We start from the raw sequence: 20,935 nt of genomic DNA, 5'->3' as shown, positions 1-20,935 counted from the left end.
AAATTAGGATGGTCCACTTATGGTTTGACATACTTAGCTATTTAGATCTTTATGTATAAACTTTTCAATAGCCTTGAATGCAAAAAAAAAAGAAGAAGAAGAAAGAGAATAATAATACTCCTCTGATACGAATGTTAAGAGTGAAAATTGGGGTTGTACACCGGACTGAGTAACCTAAATATGTTGCTTGGGTTGTCATCACATCTCGCGTAAAAAGGTTCGTGTGACTGTCCAATTTCTTTGCACTCATTTCGCTAACAAGCTATCACGAGTAGGGAGAAATAACCCATTTAGAGACATCTAAATCGAGTAACCGGAACGTGGTGCTTAGATTGTCATCATGTCTCGCATCAAAAAATTCGAAAATGTCCTAAGTACAAAAATAATAAAATGAGGGGTAGGTCCTTCTTATTTCTTAGGCTAGGTTATTTGAGATGATAATATGTAAAGACTAAATTGTTGAATTGTGCAAACCATGGGGGTCAAGTCCTATTATGGAGGAAATTTTTCCTTTTACAGATACATACAAAATGCTCGAGGGCTAGAATGAACTAAGTAGAAGGGATTTGATTAATTGCTAAAAATACATATTTCATGTAATTTAATTGGTCAATTTATGAGAATGCACCACTAATTTTTCCATGTTTATATTGAATTGTATACAAGAAAAAGGAAACAATTGGGCTAGATTGAATAAAGGAGCAAAGAAGGCGGGCCAAAACGGAATTTTTCCAAGATGTAATTTGCTAAAATTTTATTTTGACTTAGTGGGAGATTGTGTAAGGATTTTTGATATCATGGGAATATTTTTCCTTAATTTTCTATGGCTAGTGGCCTTTAATTAGGCAAATTTGTTCAAGGCCACTAGTATAAATAGGGGCTTCTATGTTCATTCATTCATCAAGTTTTCAATCAACTTTTCATCTTTTGAATATAATCTCCTTCCTTCTCACGAAATTATTTGTTGTCTTTGGTTCCTTGTACTTTCAATTTATTAATTTCTAGCTTGTCACCAACCTACACCACTTACATTTTCTTTTTCAAACCTTTTTCTAATTCTCAGTAGGCTAAAACCATTTTTATACCTAAACAAAATTCCAGCCACATACTTAAACCACCCATTTTTTACCCATTTCAACCCTATTTCATTTATCCAACCCTCTCCAGATATGCCCAACTCTAATATGCCCCAAACTTTAGTCAACTAAATCCATTTCAGCTTTAGGTCGGTGTTAGCTTAGTCAAGATCCGTGAGTTACGAACCCGAGCAATTCAATTCCTAATTTTCAGTATTTATTACTTCTCCGGATTAAGAGTATGACTTCATCAACTCACAAAGTCAAATCAACACTAAGTCAAAAAAGACATCGTTTGAGTTAGTGTGGTTCGACGTACAGTTAGAATTCCTAAAGGATGGATTGTCTAATCGGTTTTCTGTGAACACATTGGCGTGCCAAGTGGGGATTGTTGTTTGGTTCCGTCAAGGGAAGTAGTAACCGGATTTAAATGTCCCACGCGGTTGAGGAAATTGGTTTGAGCTAGGCTCTTCTAAAATGCAAAGCTGTCGGAGTTCTAAACCACGAACGTTTCATTGGTTCTTCGATCGGTAAGGGTTAGTTATAGGACGTTCCATAACTAATTTATACAAGGAAGAGTTGGTGTCCGAGGCGTCCTTGGTAGCTATAACTAGCTTATTGGAAAAAAGGAGTTCATCTAATTTTGAGGATCGGTTCAAAGACGAGGAAAAACCTGTGCCTGAAGCTGAGCTAAGTTTAATTAATCTTTCTTCAGATTTATATAACTATTTTTATTATTTGTTTTCAGCTTTTACTTTTTACGTATTTTTTTCTGTTTATTTCATGTTTTCAATTTTATGCTCCCCCCAAATTTCTTGGGCACGAAAACTGCCCAGACACGAATCTAGTCGAGAAAGAGCAATAATTTTACGTGAACCCAATCTCTGAGGGATCGACCCTACTCCCTATACTGTTCAAGTTTGAAAATTAGGTCACTACACCAGAACAGGCTTTTAGCGGCGTTATTAACGGCGTTTGGATAAAAAATGCTGCTAAAGATCGAGCATTAGCGGTGCTTTTTAGAAAACGCCGCTAAAGGTCGCGCATTAGCGACGCTTTTTGCAAAATGTTGTTCGAGCTTTAGCGGCGTTTTTATGAAAGCGCCGCAAAAAACCTAAGCCCAACGACGCCGTTTTCTGAGCTTTCGAGGATTTAGCGGCGTTTTTAAGAAAGCGCCACTAATGCTCAGGGATTTAGCGGTGTTTTTGAGAAAGTGCCGCTAATGCTCAGGGCTTTAGCTGTGTTTTTGAGAAAACGCCGCTAATGCTCAGGGATTTAAAGTAATTTAAAATATTTCTTCAAAATGGAATAATTAAAATACTATTATTTAAAATAATTTTAAAGTTTTTTGGGTACATTACTGATTTTTTTAATTTATATATTAAATAATTTCTTATCGTAAAAGAGATAGTATTAATTTTAAAATATTAAATTAATTATCACTATAGTTTAGGGTTTTTGGTTTAGGGTATATGGTTTAGATAGGTTTATGTGTTACCATTTTAAGGTTTATGGATTATGGGTTTAAGGTTTTTGGTTTAGGGTATATGTTTTAGATAGGTTTAAATGTTACCATTTTAAGGTTTATGGATTATGGGTTTAGGGATTATGGTTTATGGTTTAAAGGCTGGGGTTTAAGGTTTAGAGGTTATGTGTTAAGGGTTTATGGTTTATGGTTTTAGGGTTTAGATTTATGGTTTAGGGTTTAGATTAACTAGTGTTTTCTAATTTATATATTAATTAATTTCTTATATAATTGTAAAAGAGATAATATTAATTTGGTTCTTCAAAATCAAGTGAAGATTTGGTTCTTCAAAATCGATATAAGCTATATCCAAGGATATCCCCATCTTATCCCATCCTGGTTCAGTATTTTTAGTGCTCGATTCAGTTTTTTTTATCCGGTTCAATTTTTTGCGTGTTTTGCCTTGCCCCCGCCGTGATCAAATAAGAATTGATTGAATAGATTAAACTTTGCAAATGTTTTAAAATATTGAATTAATTAGTGGGCCAAGCCAGACCAAGCTGTGCTAATGTCCAATTTTAAAAACTTTTCCAACTTCAAGCTCGTTTTACCCGAATCATCCATTTCATTGTTTAAAAACAATAAAAATTATTTTATATTTAAGTTTAATTATTAAAAATAATGTCAATATAACCTGTTTATATTTTTATTATTTTAAATGGTAAAACAGGCTTAGTTTGGCTAGCCTAAGATTAAAAAATATAAATCTAAGCCTAACCATATTTTGGACTAGGTGGGTTGTATGGGTAGTGAACATTTCTAATTATCATTTAAAGAGTAAATAACATATATTTTTCTAAATTTTGAAAGGTTTTATATTTTCCGTGATTTAAAATTTTAAAATGAATTTTAAAAGATTTTAAATTTTTTAGAAATTTTAAATATTTATATACTTTTAAAGAAAAGACCAAATTAATAAAAATTACAAACATTAAAGACTACAAAATTATTTTACCATTTTTTAGTAAGGTGCCTTAAAAATTTTGCATTGATTATATATAATAATATTATAATTTTCCTCAAAATATATACAAATAATATTATATATTTTATCATTTTGTTGAAAATCCGCAAAAAAAATAAGCAATAAGAGCATTTTTGTAAAAAACGCCGGAAAAGGTAATCAATATCCCGCTCACTCCAAAAAATGATTTTTGGTTACCATCTCGTTAGTCCCTCTTCTTCTCATCTCCATCGTGCGCCCTAAATCCCCAAATAAAAGTTTGTTTTTCTTCAGCTAAAATCCCCCAAATTTTCCATTTCCAACAACACCAGTCAATACACCTACACCAATCACACTTCTTTTTCATTTTCATTTCACTGCACTGAATTCACTCACCATAGCTACTCCGTTTCTCTCGATCTGTTAAGGTTTTTGCGCTTTGTTTTCCCCCCTTTCTTTTACAGTGCCTTTACTAAGACGCCATTGGTTGTTCGCTGAAATAAAGAGATAAAAAAAAAGGTTGAAGAAGGTGAAGAATCTCTGTTTCAGTTTCTTTTTCTGTCTTTGCTTAAAAAAATTCTTTTTTCTTCTTCTTTTTTTTTGTTCCAGATCTTGTTAGGATCGTCCCGATTAAGCAACAAGTAAAAATAGCGGAATAAATTGAGAAATTGAACATACAAATTTAACGTGGAAAAACTCCTCCAAAGAGGATAAAAAACCACGGGCAAAGATAATTTTACTATAATGCCAAAAGAACGAAGAGTACAAAAGATGGAGATAAAACTAAACCCCAAAAACCTGAAAACAAAGAACCCTCAAAACGTAAACACAAAATTCTCTAAATGTGTTATGAGTTCTAATATCTAATGGGTGTTTTATCTAAGGTTGTAAAAGAGCCTATTTATAGGTTAAATTCATATATCAAATAATAATAAAATAATCTAAACTAATCAGTGTTTGACTGAAATAAATAAACAGAGTTTAACTAAAAGATTATTTTTTCAAATTTGACTAAAAATAGGAGTCATACTTAACAAATCTCCACTTTGAATTATATTTCTACAACGCCATCTTTGCCAAAGCCCGCCACGAGCTTATCTTGAACTATGCAGGGAATTAACTGAGTCGAATCTGTGCTTAGAAACTGGAAGACTTCTAGCCTTCGACTTGTACACTACCAAATTAAAACTAACCCGGGACTAATTTTCACGAACACAGTGCCCTATCTTTTCAAAACCTGCATCAAAAAGAGAACCTCTCTTCAACGAAACAGTCATACATTTTTCTCTCCTATGACCAAGTTGCCTCCGCTCCAAACAAGTTGACTTCGACTCTGTAACGGATGAGGGACGTCCAATTTCACCGGTCACTGTAGAACCTTCCAGAATATAAAAACTGCCAGTTCTTTTACCTTTTAACAAAACGAGAGCTCCACGAGATACTTTAATGCCGCTTGACTCGATGTTGATTCTACATCCTTTCAAGTCTAAAATACTCAAGGAGATGAGATTCTTTCGTAAATCAGGTACATACCTGACATCTGAGAGTGTTCTAATCGTCCCATCGTGTATCCTAATTTTAACAATACCAATACCAATTACCTTACTAGATGAATCGTTTCCCATGCGTACAACTCCACCTTCAACCGAACTGTATGTAGAGAACCATTCTCTATTGGGACACATGTGGAAAGAACATCCCGAATCTAGGATCCACTCGGACATGAGCTTGGAGTTATCGCTTGTTGACACTAACAAGAAATCATCACCGCTTTCATCGATCAAATTAGCACCAGCTACATCTTCCTCGTTACTCTTAGCAGCTCTTTTATTTCGCAGTTTATAACAATCTGCTTTGACGTGACCTAACTTTTTACAATAGCGACACCTTTTGTCTCGTTTCTTTGATGCTATCAAAACGGAAGCTTGCCTATCTGCCTTGCTATCCAAATAAAGCTCATTGCCGAGTTTTTCTCTACTCAACAAATGACCCTTCACATCTTCAAACGAGAGTTTGTCTCTGCCATAAATCAGGGTCTCCCTGAAAGACTTGTATGAAGGGGGTAAAGAGCACAATAATAGCATAGCTTGATCTTCATCATCAATATGAACCTCAACGTTCTTTAAATATTTAAAAGAGTAATGAATTGACTGATGTGATCTCTAAGAAGCTCACATTTGTTCATGCGAAACGTAAATAGACATTGTTTCAACACTAAACGGTTAGCTAGAGACTTAGTCGCATAAAGAGTTTCTAACCTTTTCCACAAGGCGGATGAGGTCTTCTCCATCAATACCTCCTGTAATACTGTATTCGCGAGGCATAACTGGATTGCAGACAAAACCTTTTCATCAAGCTCTTCCCATTCTGTTTTATTTAGATTCTCAGGCTTTTTCCCAGTAACAACCTTTTTCAAACTGGATTGAACTAGAATTGTCATCATCCGAACTTGCCAAAGATTGAAATTTGTCTCCTCATCGAACTTCTCAATTTCAAACCTTGTTGTTGCTATATCTGAATGGGCTGATCTTTGTACTAGCTCTGATACCACTTGTTAGGATCGTCCCGATTAAGCAACAAGTAAAAATAGCAGAATAAATTGAGAAATTGACACACAAATTTAACGTGAAAAAACTCCTCCAAAGAGGATAAAAAACCACGGGCAAAGATAATTTTACTATAATGGCAAAAGAACGAAGAGTACAAAAGATGGAGATAAAACTAAACCCCAAAAACTCGAAAACAAAGAACCCTCAAAATGTAAACACAGAATTCTCTAAATGTGTTATGAGTTCTAATATCTAATGGGTGTTTTATCTAAGGTTGTAAAAGAGCCTATTTATAGGTTAAATTCATATATCAAATAATAATAAAATAATCTAAACTAATCAGTGTTTGACTGAAATAAATAAACAAAGTTTAACTAAAACATTATTTTTTCAAATTTGACTGAAAATAGGAGTCATACTTAACAGATCTTCAACAGCAGGTAGTACATAAGTTTTCCTTTTGATGAATACAATATTTTATTACAGACCAAACTAATGTTTGGCAAGAATATTATTGCATACTGAACATCTTTTTCTCTTCTTTAGGTAGAGCAATTAAAGCAAGAAGTTGGTGAGCTTCGTAAGGCACTGTTTGAGAAGACTGAACAAGAAACTGCAATGCTTCAGGTTTGATTTGTTTTCCTCATATTCAATCAGTTTGAAGATTATTTCCTATACCTTAAAGTGTTAAATTCTGTCCACGGGCACCATTTTTGCTTATGGCGTGACAAGTAGCGGGAAGACTCATACAATGCATGTAAGAAATAATTTGCTACTTCTTTTCCTTATCTTTGTATGTTCTACACTATAGGGTGGTGTCCCTATTTTAATTTCATCTAAAGCTGTCATTTAATTTGCGTTATAGAGACCAAATGTTCGATTCTTTTGCTATTATACATTAATGAATAATTGGTTTATTGACTACTCTAAGCTTGTCAGATTGGGATGTAGGGAATAGGATTAATGATTATTTATTTATATAGGACCTAGAAGGGATTGTGTGTTGGTTATTTAACCTTATAAGTAAGTGCAACAAGGATTGGAATTATTTGCTCTTTAAACAAAATCTATTTAATTCTATATCTAAAGCTCAGAAGTAGCATTAATTTTTTAACTAAAGCAACAGTATCTCGATTTTTACCAATGTCACATTTGCGCCTAGGTATTACTTATTTCTAGCTTTCCAAATTCCATTTTTGGAGAAATATACTTGTTATTTAAGTTAAGTTAGTGCAGCAAGTGTCAAAATCATTCTTTAAGTCAAATCTATTTAATTTTTGCATTTTCCACTTGTGACAAGCTTAGAAGTAGCAGTATTTTTGAACTAAAGCAACAATTTCCTGCTTTTCTTCTACTAGAGTTTATAAATTTGATTTCCTTCACATTTGAGTCTAGCTACTTTATTAATCAAAAGTTCAATTACCTTGTAGCAGTAGGCTGAAAACAGGTTCCTTGTTTGTTAATTCCTTTCTAGTATTTTCTATTGTTGTCTCATTATTTACAAGTCATTTTTTAATTTCAGAGCATTTATGTCTTCATATCATATCATAATTTGTTGTCATAACTTCTTTATTTAAACTTTACTTATTGTGTCTAACATTGTTAGATGTATATTTATTATGTAACTTTAATTAGTTCATTTCAATTTTCAAATGAAAAAAATCTAAAAGATACATAAACTATGGACTACTAATGGAAATTCAAACATTTTTGAGGGTTTAAATCTAAATTTTCATTTTCCTCAAACCATGTGTCATTATTTAGTTCACTTGCATAACATAATTTCTCTTTCTTTAAATTTCTTCAGATACCATGGTTCAACTTGGATATCAGCTAGTCTTTCAGGGTAAAAATGTTACCTATTTTTATTGGTAAAAAATGGTTTTACTTGATTGTTTAACAGATATATATATAGATTTACCATTACAGACTTCCACCTCTGTATCAAAACTTCAACCTGCCACCTCCATTTGTGTTGCACACTGATTGCCCTCATTATTGGCGCTATCATCTACCAGGTTTTTTCTTTTTTTTTTTTGACCAATCTGTTTCATGGATATAAGTTTTGGTGTTTAAAAATTGGTATAGCCATGTTTATTGTTTCAATTCATAAGGTGAAACTGAGGAGGATTTCTCAACAAGATTAGCCAACAATTTAGAAAACCTTGTTCTCAAAGAGGGTCTAGAGACAGTAAGTTTTTTGAAAATGAAATGAGGAACCCTTTTGCAACTACAAGAGCCTTGTATGTGTGGCTAATCATAGCTGGTTTTATATATATCAGATTGCTGCATTTATTGCTGAGCCTGTGATGGGAGCAAGTGGTGTTATACCTCCTCCTGCTACTTATTTTGAGAAGGTGAGAGTTCTTAAAATGGCTTATATTGATAATAATGAACATGGCTTTACTAATGTAGCATTGTCAAATACCATGCAGGTACAAGCTGTTGTGAAAAAATACGACATACTTTTCATTGCAGACGACGTATTTTGCTAAATCTCGATCTCCGGCTCTTCATTTTGCTTGAAATATTTCCTATAACCGTTTCCTCTGACACTCGTGCTCAAGTCCAAGTAACATATGAGAGATGTTTGGATGGTTTGTTCATAAGTGAGGTTTTGTGCATTGCATTTTAGGTTATTTCTGCATTTGGGAGGCTTGGGACAATGTTTGGATATATGCCGATTGGAGCAGTCATGGTGAGCCCTCAAGTAACAGAAGTCGTTTATTCTCAAAGCAACAAGCTTGGTAAGTTAAAACCTGTATCCAACACTCATGAGTGTTGAGAAAATTGGTAACTCTCATTCTTGACTTTATTGAGCTCACCTTGAGACTCTAAGTACCAACTATTTCTACTCGTCCTTTAGCTTTCAAGTAACTGATGCACAAAAATTAGGTTTGAGATTCACACTATGAATCTTATGTCACTCCTTGATAGAGAACTTAGTACAAATTTTACAGCACGGGCCAATACGAACATGTATCATTTTTCATACTAGCAGTGGACTCTTGTAAAATTTATTAGTAGTAGGATTTTCTAAGATTTCCCCGAATCCTGATCTTTATTCCATCCTATGGTCACATTACAGTGTGACAAGAGAATTGGTTTCCCATTCTTAGTGACTTCTTTCCACTACTCTATACTATATGTACTGAGTTTAGTCTTTTTTCATGGTGCTTCATTAGTTGAGTAGAATATTTACAAATGATTCTGTTCCACCTATGAAAATTTTATAATGCTTAATTGTGAAATTTTTGTTGAACTTTTTTCTTTTTCTATTAAGAGTCTGTGTAAAACAGGAAAATTTTCCGGGCTGCAGTCGATTTTCAGATTCTTATTCCATGAATAATTTATTTTATGTTGCATTGGCCAGTGGTTAACATGTTGTTTCCACATTTTTTCTCCTATATTAGTCATTAACTTGCAATAGTTTTCCACAGAAGTTCTAGTCCAGTACTCTATATTAGTCACATCTTCTGTGGATTAAACCTTGAAAGGTTCAACTTTTTATTTCTATGTGAAGATCTCTTTGGAGCAATGACGTAGAAGATTCATATTGCTATTCTTTTTAGCATGCTGCTACTACCTAAATTACTCATGTTTCAAGCCTTTGGCAGTAATAATTAGAAAATGCCTACTTAAAATATTCAGTTCTTGTGATTCATTATTGTCTTTGATGATTATATTCCCTAATTCTGATTTTTTTCTTTGGTCTCGATCGTTAGTTCTAGTTTGAACCTTGACCACTTGATTAGATATACAACAGCTATTAACATGTGGTCCTTTGGCTGCATAGTTGCTGAACTCTTTCTTGGGCTGCCATTATTCCCAAGTGCTTCAGAATTTGCAAGGTTTTTATGAGTGAGAGGTAGTTTAATCCACAATGTGCTGAAAACTATTGCAAGTTAACGAGTAATTTTTCCTTGAATATTTAGGCATTTTAATTGATGATTCATATATTAATATTTTCTTTTTGTTGCAAAAAGTTTCTTGATGGAAATTGGAGTAGCAAGAACATATAATATATGCTTTGCTTCTTCCACTGAACATTTTAGGGAGAAACAAATTAGGTTTAAGGCTTTTGACATGTGCTTGAATCGATGAAGGGTGGTTTTTGGATCAAATTGGCTAAGACTTGGACAAAATAGTGGAAGAACATGACCTATCATACCAGATGGCTCAACTAAGTTGAGGAATACCAGATTGTCAGCATTAGCATCCATTTCTTCATCTTCATTTCTTGAAGCATCAGAGGTTTCTTGGAGCTTTAAGGTTGTATGGTCGTGGCTGCTTCCAAATAGAAGGTAAGTGCACAATGAGTTGAACTGATTTACTTATCTTTGTCATGTTCACTATGGTATGAACAGTTTACTCTTATTTTCATGCAGAGCATGTAGGTACTAAATCTGCAGTTCAAATTCGAAGCCATGCTCAAAAGTTTTTCTCTAAGGCTCTTTGCTTTGACTTCATTACAAGATTTCCTTGATTAAGTAAATGTATTATATCTTTTATTACCAAGATTTAATTGATTAAGAAAATGCATTGCATTTTTTATTACCTTGCAATGTGTATAGTCATAAGCAGGTTCAACTAGTCTAGTTGTTTCTCATGTATATTATTTATTTTAGTTTTGATTCTAAATTTTTATTTTTACTTTAATATTTACGCCAACTTGAGTTCTAACTTTTGGATTTTAATTGTGTTATATTTAGTTTTAAAGTTAAAATTTTCATAGAAAATTTAATTTAAATAATATTTTTTATTTATCCTTAAAAGTATATTTAAAGTTCAAATTTAAAAAATAAAACATAATATAATATTTATCATAAAAATAAATATTATTTGATGAAAATAATTTTTTTAAAGCTTATGTTTTTAGCGGCGTTTTTGCGAGAAGCGTCGCTAAAGGTTTGTTCTATAGCGGCATTTGTGATAAAAAGTGCCGCTAAAGGTCATGTTCTTTAGCGGCGTTTGTGATAAAAGCACCGCTAAAAGGCCATGACCTTTAGCGGCATTTATGACAAAAGCACCGCTAAAGGTCGTGATCTGTAGCGGCGTTTGTGATAAAAGCGCCGCTAAAGACCATGATCTTTAGCGGCGTTTTTTCACATAAACGCTGCTAAATTTAGCGGTGTTGTCTATAGCGAAAATTTTTGCAGTGCTTTTACTTTTAGTAGCGCTTAAAAGCACCGCTAAATGTCTAAAAAAACGCCGCTAAAAGTCTATTTTATTGTAGTGGGTGTAGGATTATATTGGTGGAATCGACAAGTATCACAAGATGAAAAATACTTAATTGTAAGAAACTAAGATAGATTTGTAAATTATTAATATTAGTGAATTCCAAGTCAATTCATTTTAATATAGTGGTCAATTGGACATCAATCATTAGATGGTTTAAGCGATGAAATTAATTATATTAATCTGAGCAAGGATTATAATATTTATACTTCTAACTCATTCTAATCCCTTTTTATTTTAAAATTTCTCACCATTTTTATATTTGTGAAGTCAGTAACAAATTTTTAAATATAAAAATGTCCCATTGAACAAAACCTTATAGAAAATGTCATCACTTAATAGTATAATCTGAAGTTTTCTTCTTTTAAAATCACAAAACTTTTAAAATTTTGGTACTTTTACATTTTCAAATATTTAAACTCAAACATAAAATAGTACATTTTACAAAATATAAAAAAATCAATTGTTCTAGCCAGATCAATTGATATTCATTCTTTAAATTGCATTTTTTCTTTTTTTGAAAATATGACTTTAGTGGTAGAAACCAAAGAGAATACTTTTGGATTATGCTCTATTACTACTCAAATAATGATATTTGATTTATTAATAAATATATTTATTTATAGAAATAAAAGTAAATAATTATATAGAAATTCAAATTATTAATTCAAAAAAATGAAATAATAAATTATAATTCAACATTTTAAAAATAAAAATACCAATTTATTTGAATATATCGATTCCCAAAACTACATACATTCTTAATAATATGACTGAGTGAATTGGGTTGGGTTGTTAACAAATCAGAAAAGAAAATCCTACATTTTGAAGTTTTAGCAGAAAAAAAATTAAAATATGTCATAAGTTTATTTTCATAAATTTTGAATTTATTTTTTTTATTTTTATTTTTAAAAATTTAATCATGATTTTAAAATTTAGATCTAACTTTTAACACTCATAAGATTATTTTGTTAAATTCGATTTTATTATAGCGTTATTTTTTTTAGTTATGCTATCATGAAATGAATATTTTCTTTATTTCAAAATATCACACCAATCAATTTAAAAATTAAAAAAATTAAACTTTAAATTTGTGAAGAGTTGCATATTTTAATAAAAAAAATGGTTTAGCTTGTTGAATCACATAATTCATAACCATACGTATATATCCGTACCTAGAGAACAATAATGCAAACCGGAAGACAGCATTGTAGCAGCTATGGATTTACATATTCAAAGTCGTTAAGCGAGACTCTATTTGTGGAAGAAAAATCAGTGAGAAGGACGTCATCATACACTACAGTTTCTTAAGGAAAGTTTAGTCAAAATACGAAACTCCTAAAGTAATACCAAGACCCCTTTGAGACGCAACTCATTCATGGGGGTAGGTTTAAACTTTTATTCATAAATATTAAGCGTGCTTGTGATTGGAAGTTGTAATCCAATTCTCCAAATTTATACATATTCCAGTTTATAAATTTGAATTGAAATTGATAAGACAGTATCATGATTCTGAACAACATTAACCCCGATCATCAAATATGCCCCATGTGAAATCTTACACGTTCTTGTTCAGACATTGATTTGTTGCCATGTCCCTTTCATTATGCACTTCAAGAAATTAATCCAGGTTCATCTTTAAAAAAAGTCTCAGCTCATCTAGAAAATAGGATGAGCTGCAAACACCAAATAATCCACCAAGTCAATTATAGCATATTTTTTTCAAAATTTAGGTGATAGGGAACTGCCTTTCTACTACAATTGCAACACCCCTTGTATTTGGCTAACTTTTGGTTTTTAACAACATTGGCAACTTCAAGTCTTGTAGACATGGATTAATGTGATCTTTGTTTGTACTTAAAAAATTTATTATTATTATAAAAATATTTGCAGTATTGATTAGATATTCTAACAAGAAAGGGAGTAAGCATGTTTAGGTATATTAGATTAGCTTAGACCAAGCATTAGCTACCAAGGCAAACCTAATAGTTTATTGTTAAATCTGTCCTGTTATATGTTTCTTCTATATATTAGAGTTTCACACTTTCACTTATGGCTTGTGGATAGGCCGAAAGGGAAATAAAAGCTCTAGAGAAAGAAAAAACAAATGGAGGTATTAAAGAGAGGGTTGGTGTTGTTAATGGTTTTCATGGTTTTTCAGAGAGGAGAGGGGCAATTATTTGAGAATTTCTATAGGGGTACTTGTCCGAATCTAGAAATGATAGTGAAACAAGTAGTGTCCACCAAGTTCACCCAAACATTTGTTACGATCCCTGCAACGCTGCGCTTGTTCTTCCATGATTGCTTTGTCGAGGTACGTTGGAAGAATAGCATGATTACTTTAGATGTTGTATGCAGTTTGTCTTTGGTTTCAATGGATTTATGATTTACCTGCAAAATTGTATGTCACCCCTGCATGCATGCTTGTAACGCTCTGTTGCTTTGATTCTTTATCCTTCGTAAAGTATTCATGTTTGGCACATATTCGAACACGAATGTTGCTTTGATTGTATCGAGTATTGGGTAGGTTATGATCAGGAGTATAATACGGGTATCATACATTAATAGATATATTCTGTACAGTGCAACCATCCTTAATTCCTTATAGCCCTGATGAAAGTAGCTGAAAAAGATCAAAACTTGTTATGGTTGGTGTTTTCCTGTTTCTCTGAATTACTTCTTTTTTTAGTCATGGTCATAATTGGAGGCTGATCGACCTGGACATGGTGAAACAGGGAAGGTCTAACAACGAATGATATCACCTGTTTTGTTGTCAATAACAGACATTAATATAAAGTGTTATCTTTTGCAGGGATGTGATGCATCAGTCATGATAGCTTCACCAAATGGAGATGCAGAAAAGGATGCTCAAGACAATCTCTCCCTCGCAGGAGATGGATTCGACACCGTAATCAAGGCAAAGCAGGCAGTGGAAGTACAATGCCCTGGAATTGTCTCTTGTGCCGATATTTTAGCACTTGCAGCAAGGGATGTTGTAGTACTGGTAAGGAATGCTCAACCATTTTCCTGGCAAAACTAAAACTAGTCTCTCGCAATACATAACCAAACTGATTATGTGTGAATAAAATCATAGGCTGGTGGCCCTTCTTGAGAAGTAGAATTAGGACGTCGAGATGGCCTTGTATCCCAAGCATCCAAGGTAGCAGGGAACTTACCAGATCCAGAATTCAACCTTGTTCAACTCAACACCATTTTTGCTAAAAACAACCTTACGCAATTCGATATGATTGCACTCTCAGGAGCTCATACTCTAGGCTTCTCTCATTGCAATCGCTTTTCGAATCGCTTATACTCCTTCTCTTCATCTTCAGTTGTTGATCCTAGTTTGGACCCAAACTACGCACAACAGTTGATGCAAGCCTGCCCTCAAAATGTAGACCCCAGCATTGCCATCAACATAGACCCTGAAACCCCAAGAACTTTCGACAATGTGTATTACCAGAATCTTGTTTCTGGGAAGGGCTTGTTCACTTCAGACGAGGTGCTTTCAGTGATCCAGCATCTCAACCAACCGTAAGTGATTTTGCTAGCAACCCTGGCAACTTTAATGGAGCCTTTATCACAGCAATGAGGAAACTTGGGAGGGTGGGAGTCAAAACCGGGAATGAAGGAGAGATAAGAATGGACTGCACAAAATTTAAAGATGCTTAAAAGTGATTGTGTTCGTGGTTCGTGCTTGTCAATGCATTGAAAGATGGATGCGATTGTTCTTTTGTAAATCGTCATACAATAAAAGGAATACGTTGCTGAAGTAGATTTCAAGACTGTTTACTTGTTCATACATACAATAAAAGTCATTAATTAATTGCCCTATCAAGTTATTTACTACTTTTCTCAATAAATCATTTCATCAAGTAACATGCCATTGCCAACTGTTGGTGCAAGAGGCAGCAACAAGCTGTTTCTAGTCTTGCTTGAGTAGTAAGCCTTTAGCCTTGGTGAAGAAGCAAGCTCGGAAGCAGAAAAACAGAAAGATGAAACTAGCAAGTGAAAAACAGAAAAGAGAGAAGAGGATTGAATGAAAAATGAGCTGATATATTTTCATTTTTAACACATCAACAAGGCATTAAGCCATTACATATATCAGTCAACTAGTAAATCCAACAAGTAATCACCTAATCAACTACCTAACTCCACTAATTTGCATTGAAACTTACAAGATTAGCTTGTACAACTTGCATTGCTGACTTTTCAGTCAATCAATATCAAAACATTTACCTACTTAGTTCAACATGAACTAGATTACAAAACAATCAAAATGGAACTAAAAGCAGCAAATAGATTGGCAGCTTCAAACTTCAGTTGCTGCACACCATGGCACCACTGCTTGCTGCGATTCCAGAAGCATGACCACCTTTGCATGTCGTGCATGGCCACCTTTGCATGGGAACTAAACTTAACACTCCTCCTTAGTTTCCATGCTAGTAACACCTAATTCCCTTTTGAATTTAACAAATTTAGACACATTGAGTGCCTTTGTGAAGATATCAGCAATTTGCACTTCTGAATTGCAATGAATCAGCTCGATTTCATGAGCTTGTTCCATCTCCCTTATAACATGCAACTTAATATTGAAGTGCTTGGTTCTGCCATGAAAAATGGGATTTTTTGCAATTGCAACAGCAGATTTGTTGTCACAATAAATCTCTGTTGCCTCCTTTTGGTTTTGGTTTAAATCAGTCAAGATTTTCCTAAGCCATATGGCTTGGTTCACAGCAGATGCAGCAGCAACATATTCAGCTTCTGCTGTTGATTGTGCCACCAGACTTTGTTTCTTAGAACTCCAGCAAAACATGCCTGAGCCAAGACTGAATGCATATCCGGATGTGCTTCTCATGTCATCACTTGATCCAGCCCAGTCACTATCAACATAGCCTATTAGCTTCATGTTTTCAGCCCTTTTGAACAATACACCATGACCAATGGTGCCTTTGATGTATCTCAGCACTCTTTTAGCTGCTCGAAAGTGCTGATCATTGCAGCAATTCATGTATCTTGATAGCACACTAACAGCAAACATGATATCGGGCCTTGTGGTAGTCAAATACAACAGACTACCAATGAGACTCTTGTACATGGTCTCACAAATTGGTTCACCACTCCCTTGCCTCGAAAGCTTCACTCCAACAGCCATTGGTGTGCTTGTTGGCTTGCAGTTCTTCATAGAGAACTTGTCCAGGATCTTCATAGTAAAAGAACTCTGACTAAGAAAGATTCCCTTTTCTGTTTGGTTCACTTCCATTCCAAGGAAGTAGTTCATTCTGCCTAAATCAGACATTTCAAACATTTCCATCATTTTTCTTTTGAAGTCTTCCAGCATTCTTCTATCTCCTCCAGTTATCAATAGATCATCAACATAGAGTGACAGAATAAGATGAGTTTCAGCTTGGTTCTTCTTCACATACATTGTTGGTTCACTGGGACTTCTCTCAAATTCCAAACTGAGCAAGTAAGAGTCAATTCGAGCATACCAGGCTCGAGGAGCCTGTTTCAGGCCATATAAAGCCTTTTTCAGTCTGTACACCATGTGTTCTTTGCCAGTGATCACAAATCCTTGAGGCTGCTCGATGTAGATCTCTTCTTCCAGGAAGCCATTGAGAAATGCAGACTTAACATCAAGCTGATGAATGGTCCACTGATGTTGAGCAGCCAAGGCAACTATCATTCTAACTGTGTCAAGCCTGGCTACTGGTGCAAATGTCTCCAGGTAGTCCAGACCATACCTTTGGCTAAATCCTTTGACAACAAGCCTGGCTTTTAGCTTGTTCAGACTGCCATCTGCATTCTGTTTTACTCGATAGACCCATTTTACTCCAATGGTCTTCTTTCCAGCAGGTTTATCAACAAGCTCCCATGTCTGGTTCTTTTCAATCATGTTGATTTCATTGACCATAGCTAGTTTCCAGCCTTCATCTGCCTCAGCCTCTTCAAAACTGCTAGGTTCTGCTATTGCAACCTGTGCCCTTTCATAAATATCATCTAGGGGCCTTGTGCCTCTCACAGGCACATCATCAACATCCATTTCAGGTTCTAGCTGCTCAAGTTCAGCTTGATTAGGCACTAGGTCTTCTGAAACTGCTTCTGGCTCATTTTTCTCCCAATTCCAGCAGGCTTTTTCATCAAAGATGACATCTCTGCTCACTTGGACTTTGTTTGTCAAGGGATCCAGAACCCTGTAGCCCTTCTTGACTGAGTTGTAGCCTACTAGAACACCTGGTTGAGCCCTTTTAGAGAGCTTGTCTCTCTTTGCTGCTGGTATTTGTGCATAACACAGGCAACCAAACACCTTCAGATGTGCCAAGGAAGGCTTGAAACCAGACCAAGCCTCAAAAGGTGTCTCGGATGCAAGAGCTTTAGTAGGAAGCCTATTCTGAAGGTAAACAGCAGTGTTTACTGCCTCAGCCCACATGGTCTTGGGCAGTTTCTTCTCAAACAGCAGACATCTGGCCATATCCATCAGACTTCTATTCTTTCTTTCAGCTACCCCATTCTGCTGAGGTGTGTAGACATTTGTAAGCTGATGTTTGATACCAGCATCATTGCAAATGGCTTGAAACTGAGCTGAAGTGTACTCAGTGCCATTATCAGTCCTTATCGATTTCAGCTTGCAACCTGTTTCTGTTTCTACAGCATTTTTAAACTTCACAAACACTTGAGCTACCTCAGACTTGTGTTTTAAAAAGAAAATCCAGCAAAACCTTGTAAGGTCATCAATAAAGAGGATGAAATACCTGTTTTTGCTGAGTGATTCAGTCCTCATCGGGCCACATACATCAGAGTGCACCAGCTGCAGTCTTTCAGTAGCTCTCCAGGTTGAATTTGTAGGAAATGGCAGTCTTGCCTGTTTCCCCATTTGGCAAACTTCACACACATCATCATGCTCCACTGAGCTGATGAAGTTCTCTGCCAAGCCCTCTTTGGCCAATCGAGCCATTGATCTGAAGTTGGCATGTCCAAGCCTTTGATGCCAAAGCTTGGAGTCTTCAACAGAGGCTGTGTATGCTGAGTTTGAGTCATTTGCCCAGTGAACCTCAAAGCATTTATCAGTCATTGTGACTGTCATAAGGCATGATCCACTTGAATCAGTAATATGGCATTGTTTATCCTTGAACACAACAGAATAACCTTTCTCGAGCAGTTGAGCTATGCTTAGAAGGTTTCTGTCAATCTGAGGTACAAACAGCACATTTGGAATAATCTTGTTGCCTGTGGGAGTACATATTAGCACTTCTCCTCTTCCTTCAGCCTTTATAAACTGACCATTTCCAACCTTGACCTTGGTTTTATAACTTCTGTCCAAGGTTTTAAACAAGGAGGCATCTGGTGACATGTGGTTAGTGCAACCACTGTCCAGCAACCAGCCTTTAGAGCATTTCTTCTCAGAAGCTACACAGGAAACAGCAAAGACCTGTTCTTCTTGGTCACTACTGTCCTCAGCTACTCGAGCTTCAACCTTTGACTGCTGAAATTGATTCTGCCTTGGCTTACTTCTGTTTTTGCAGACCCTTTCAACATGGCCCTTCTTCTTGCAGTGTTGGCATACTGCATCTGGCCTAAACCAGCATCTGTCTTCTGGATGGCCAGGCTTCTTGCAATATCTGCAGGGCTGGTCATTGCTCCTTGCAGCATCAGGCTTAGGCCTGTTTTTCCAAGGTTTTTTGCCTCTTTGAGCATTAGTGCTCGAGGTTTCTCTGGCCTTGGCTTGAAATGCACCTTCTTGGTGGTCTTCAGCTCTGCTAGCTCTCCTTTGTTCCTGAGCATAGAATGTGTTGATTAACTCAGTCAAAGAGATGCTAGCGAGGTCTCTTGAGTCCTCTAGGGAGGATATCTTGGCCTCATATCTCTCAGGCAAAGTGGAGAGGACTTTCTCCACAATTCTTACCTCATCAAAGTGCTCACCTAGGAGCCTTATGCTGTTAACCACTGCCATAATTCTATCTGAGTACTGCTTCACTATTTCTTCTTCCTTCATCTTCAAATTCTCGAAATCCCTTCTCAAGTTTAACAGCTGCTGTTGCCTTGTTCTCTCAGTGCCTTGAAACTCCTCCTTAAGCTTATCCCAGGCCTGTTTTGAAGTCTCACAGGCCATGATTCTGGTGAAGATGACATCTGACACACAGTTCTGGATGCAGGACATGGCTTTATGCCTTTTGGTCCTCTCATCAGCATGTTGCCTAATCTGAGCTACTGTGGGATTAGCCCTCAGTGGTGCTGGCTCAGTATCTGTGTTGACAACTTCCCACAGATCGAAGGCCTGTAGGTAAGTCTTCATCTTGACCAGCCATATATGAAAGCCTTCTCCATTGAAGACTGGTGGGGCTGCTGGTGAAAATCCTGAAGAAGCCATCAAGTTCCTTGTTTTGAAGCAACAGGTCCACTAAGACAAGAGCTCTCGATACCAATTGTTGGTGCAAGAGGCAGCAACAAGCTGTTTCTAGTCTTGCTTGAGTAGTAAGCCTTTAGCCTTGGTGAAGAAGCAAGCTCGGAAGCAGAAAAACAGAAAGATGAAACTAGCAAGTGAAAAACAGAAAAGAGAGAAGAGGATTGAATGAAAAATGAGCTGATATATTTTCATTTTTAACACATCAACAAGGCATTAAGCCATTACATATATCAGTCAACTAGTAAATCCAACAAGTAATCACCTAATCAACTACCTAACTCCACTAATTTGCATTGAAACTTACAAGATTAGCTTGTACAACTTGCATTGCTGACCTTTCAGTCAATCAATATCAAAACATTTACCTACTTAGTTCAACATGAACTAGATTACAAAACAATCAAAATGGAACTAAAAGCAGCAAATAGATTGGCAGCTTCAAACTTCAGTTGCTGCACACCATGGCACCACTGCTTGCTGCGATTCCAGAAGCATGACCACCTTTGCATGTCGTGCATGGCCACCTTTGCATGGGAACTAAACTTAACAGCCAACAATGGTTTAGTTGTCGGAGAGAAGGTTGGAATGCTTCATGCCAACTGTGAAAACCTCCGCATTTGACCTTAATAAGTTATTGTTATTGCATATGTGTTAATCTAACACATATGATTAAGAATATTGAATATAATGCAATTGTTTTTTAGTTTGTATTTGTAGTTTTGGTGAAAATGGTAATGCTATTGGTGTCAAGGGTTCAAACTCATCCTATGCAAGATTTTATTAGTTTTATTAAAAATAAAAATATATAAAAATATTATTATAATAATAATATATTTTATTTTAAATATGAAAAGATATTTTAATTATTTCTCCAACCGAGTTTGAAATTTAGGTTTCAAATAAGTATAGATTACCAAGTTGGAGCACACTCTATGTATTAACCCTTATTATTATTATTATTATTATTATATTTTTGGCCCATGTGAAGGGATAAATGATGATTTGACTTGGTTATTGCCAGTATCGTGTTGTTTTCATATCTAATTACAAGCAGGGGAGGTGCACTTCAGGGTCTAAGCTCATCTGCAATTCTCCACTTGGACGTTCGTAGAAGAAACGAGTAATTCTGAACAAAGGGCTAAAAACATTTAATATGGCTGCTTGTTGAATTAATACATATTTATATGCTTAGGCCAGTTA

The 20,935-nt window shown here is 35.2% G+C and overlaps 1 pseudogene; it reads left to right on the top strand.

The window, feature by feature from the left end:
- Positions 1 to 13,010: 13,010 nt before the first annotated feature.
- Positions 13,011 to 15,165, top strand: LOC107898473 (peroxidase 55-like; annotated as a pseudogene).
- The last annotated feature ends 5,770 nt before the right edge of the window (positions 15,166 to 20,935 follow it).

This window comes from Gossypium hirsutum, chromosome D04 (genome assembly GCF_007990345.1).
Source record: "Gossypium hirsutum isolate 1008001.06 chromosome D04, Gossypium_hirsutum_v2.1, whole genome shotgun sequence".
In the NCBI taxonomy this organism is placed as follows: domain Eukaryota; kingdom Viridiplantae; phylum Streptophyta; class Magnoliopsida; order Malvales; family Malvaceae; genus Gossypium; species Gossypium hirsutum.
This window is presented reverse-complemented; position numbering and strand designations above follow the sequence as displayed.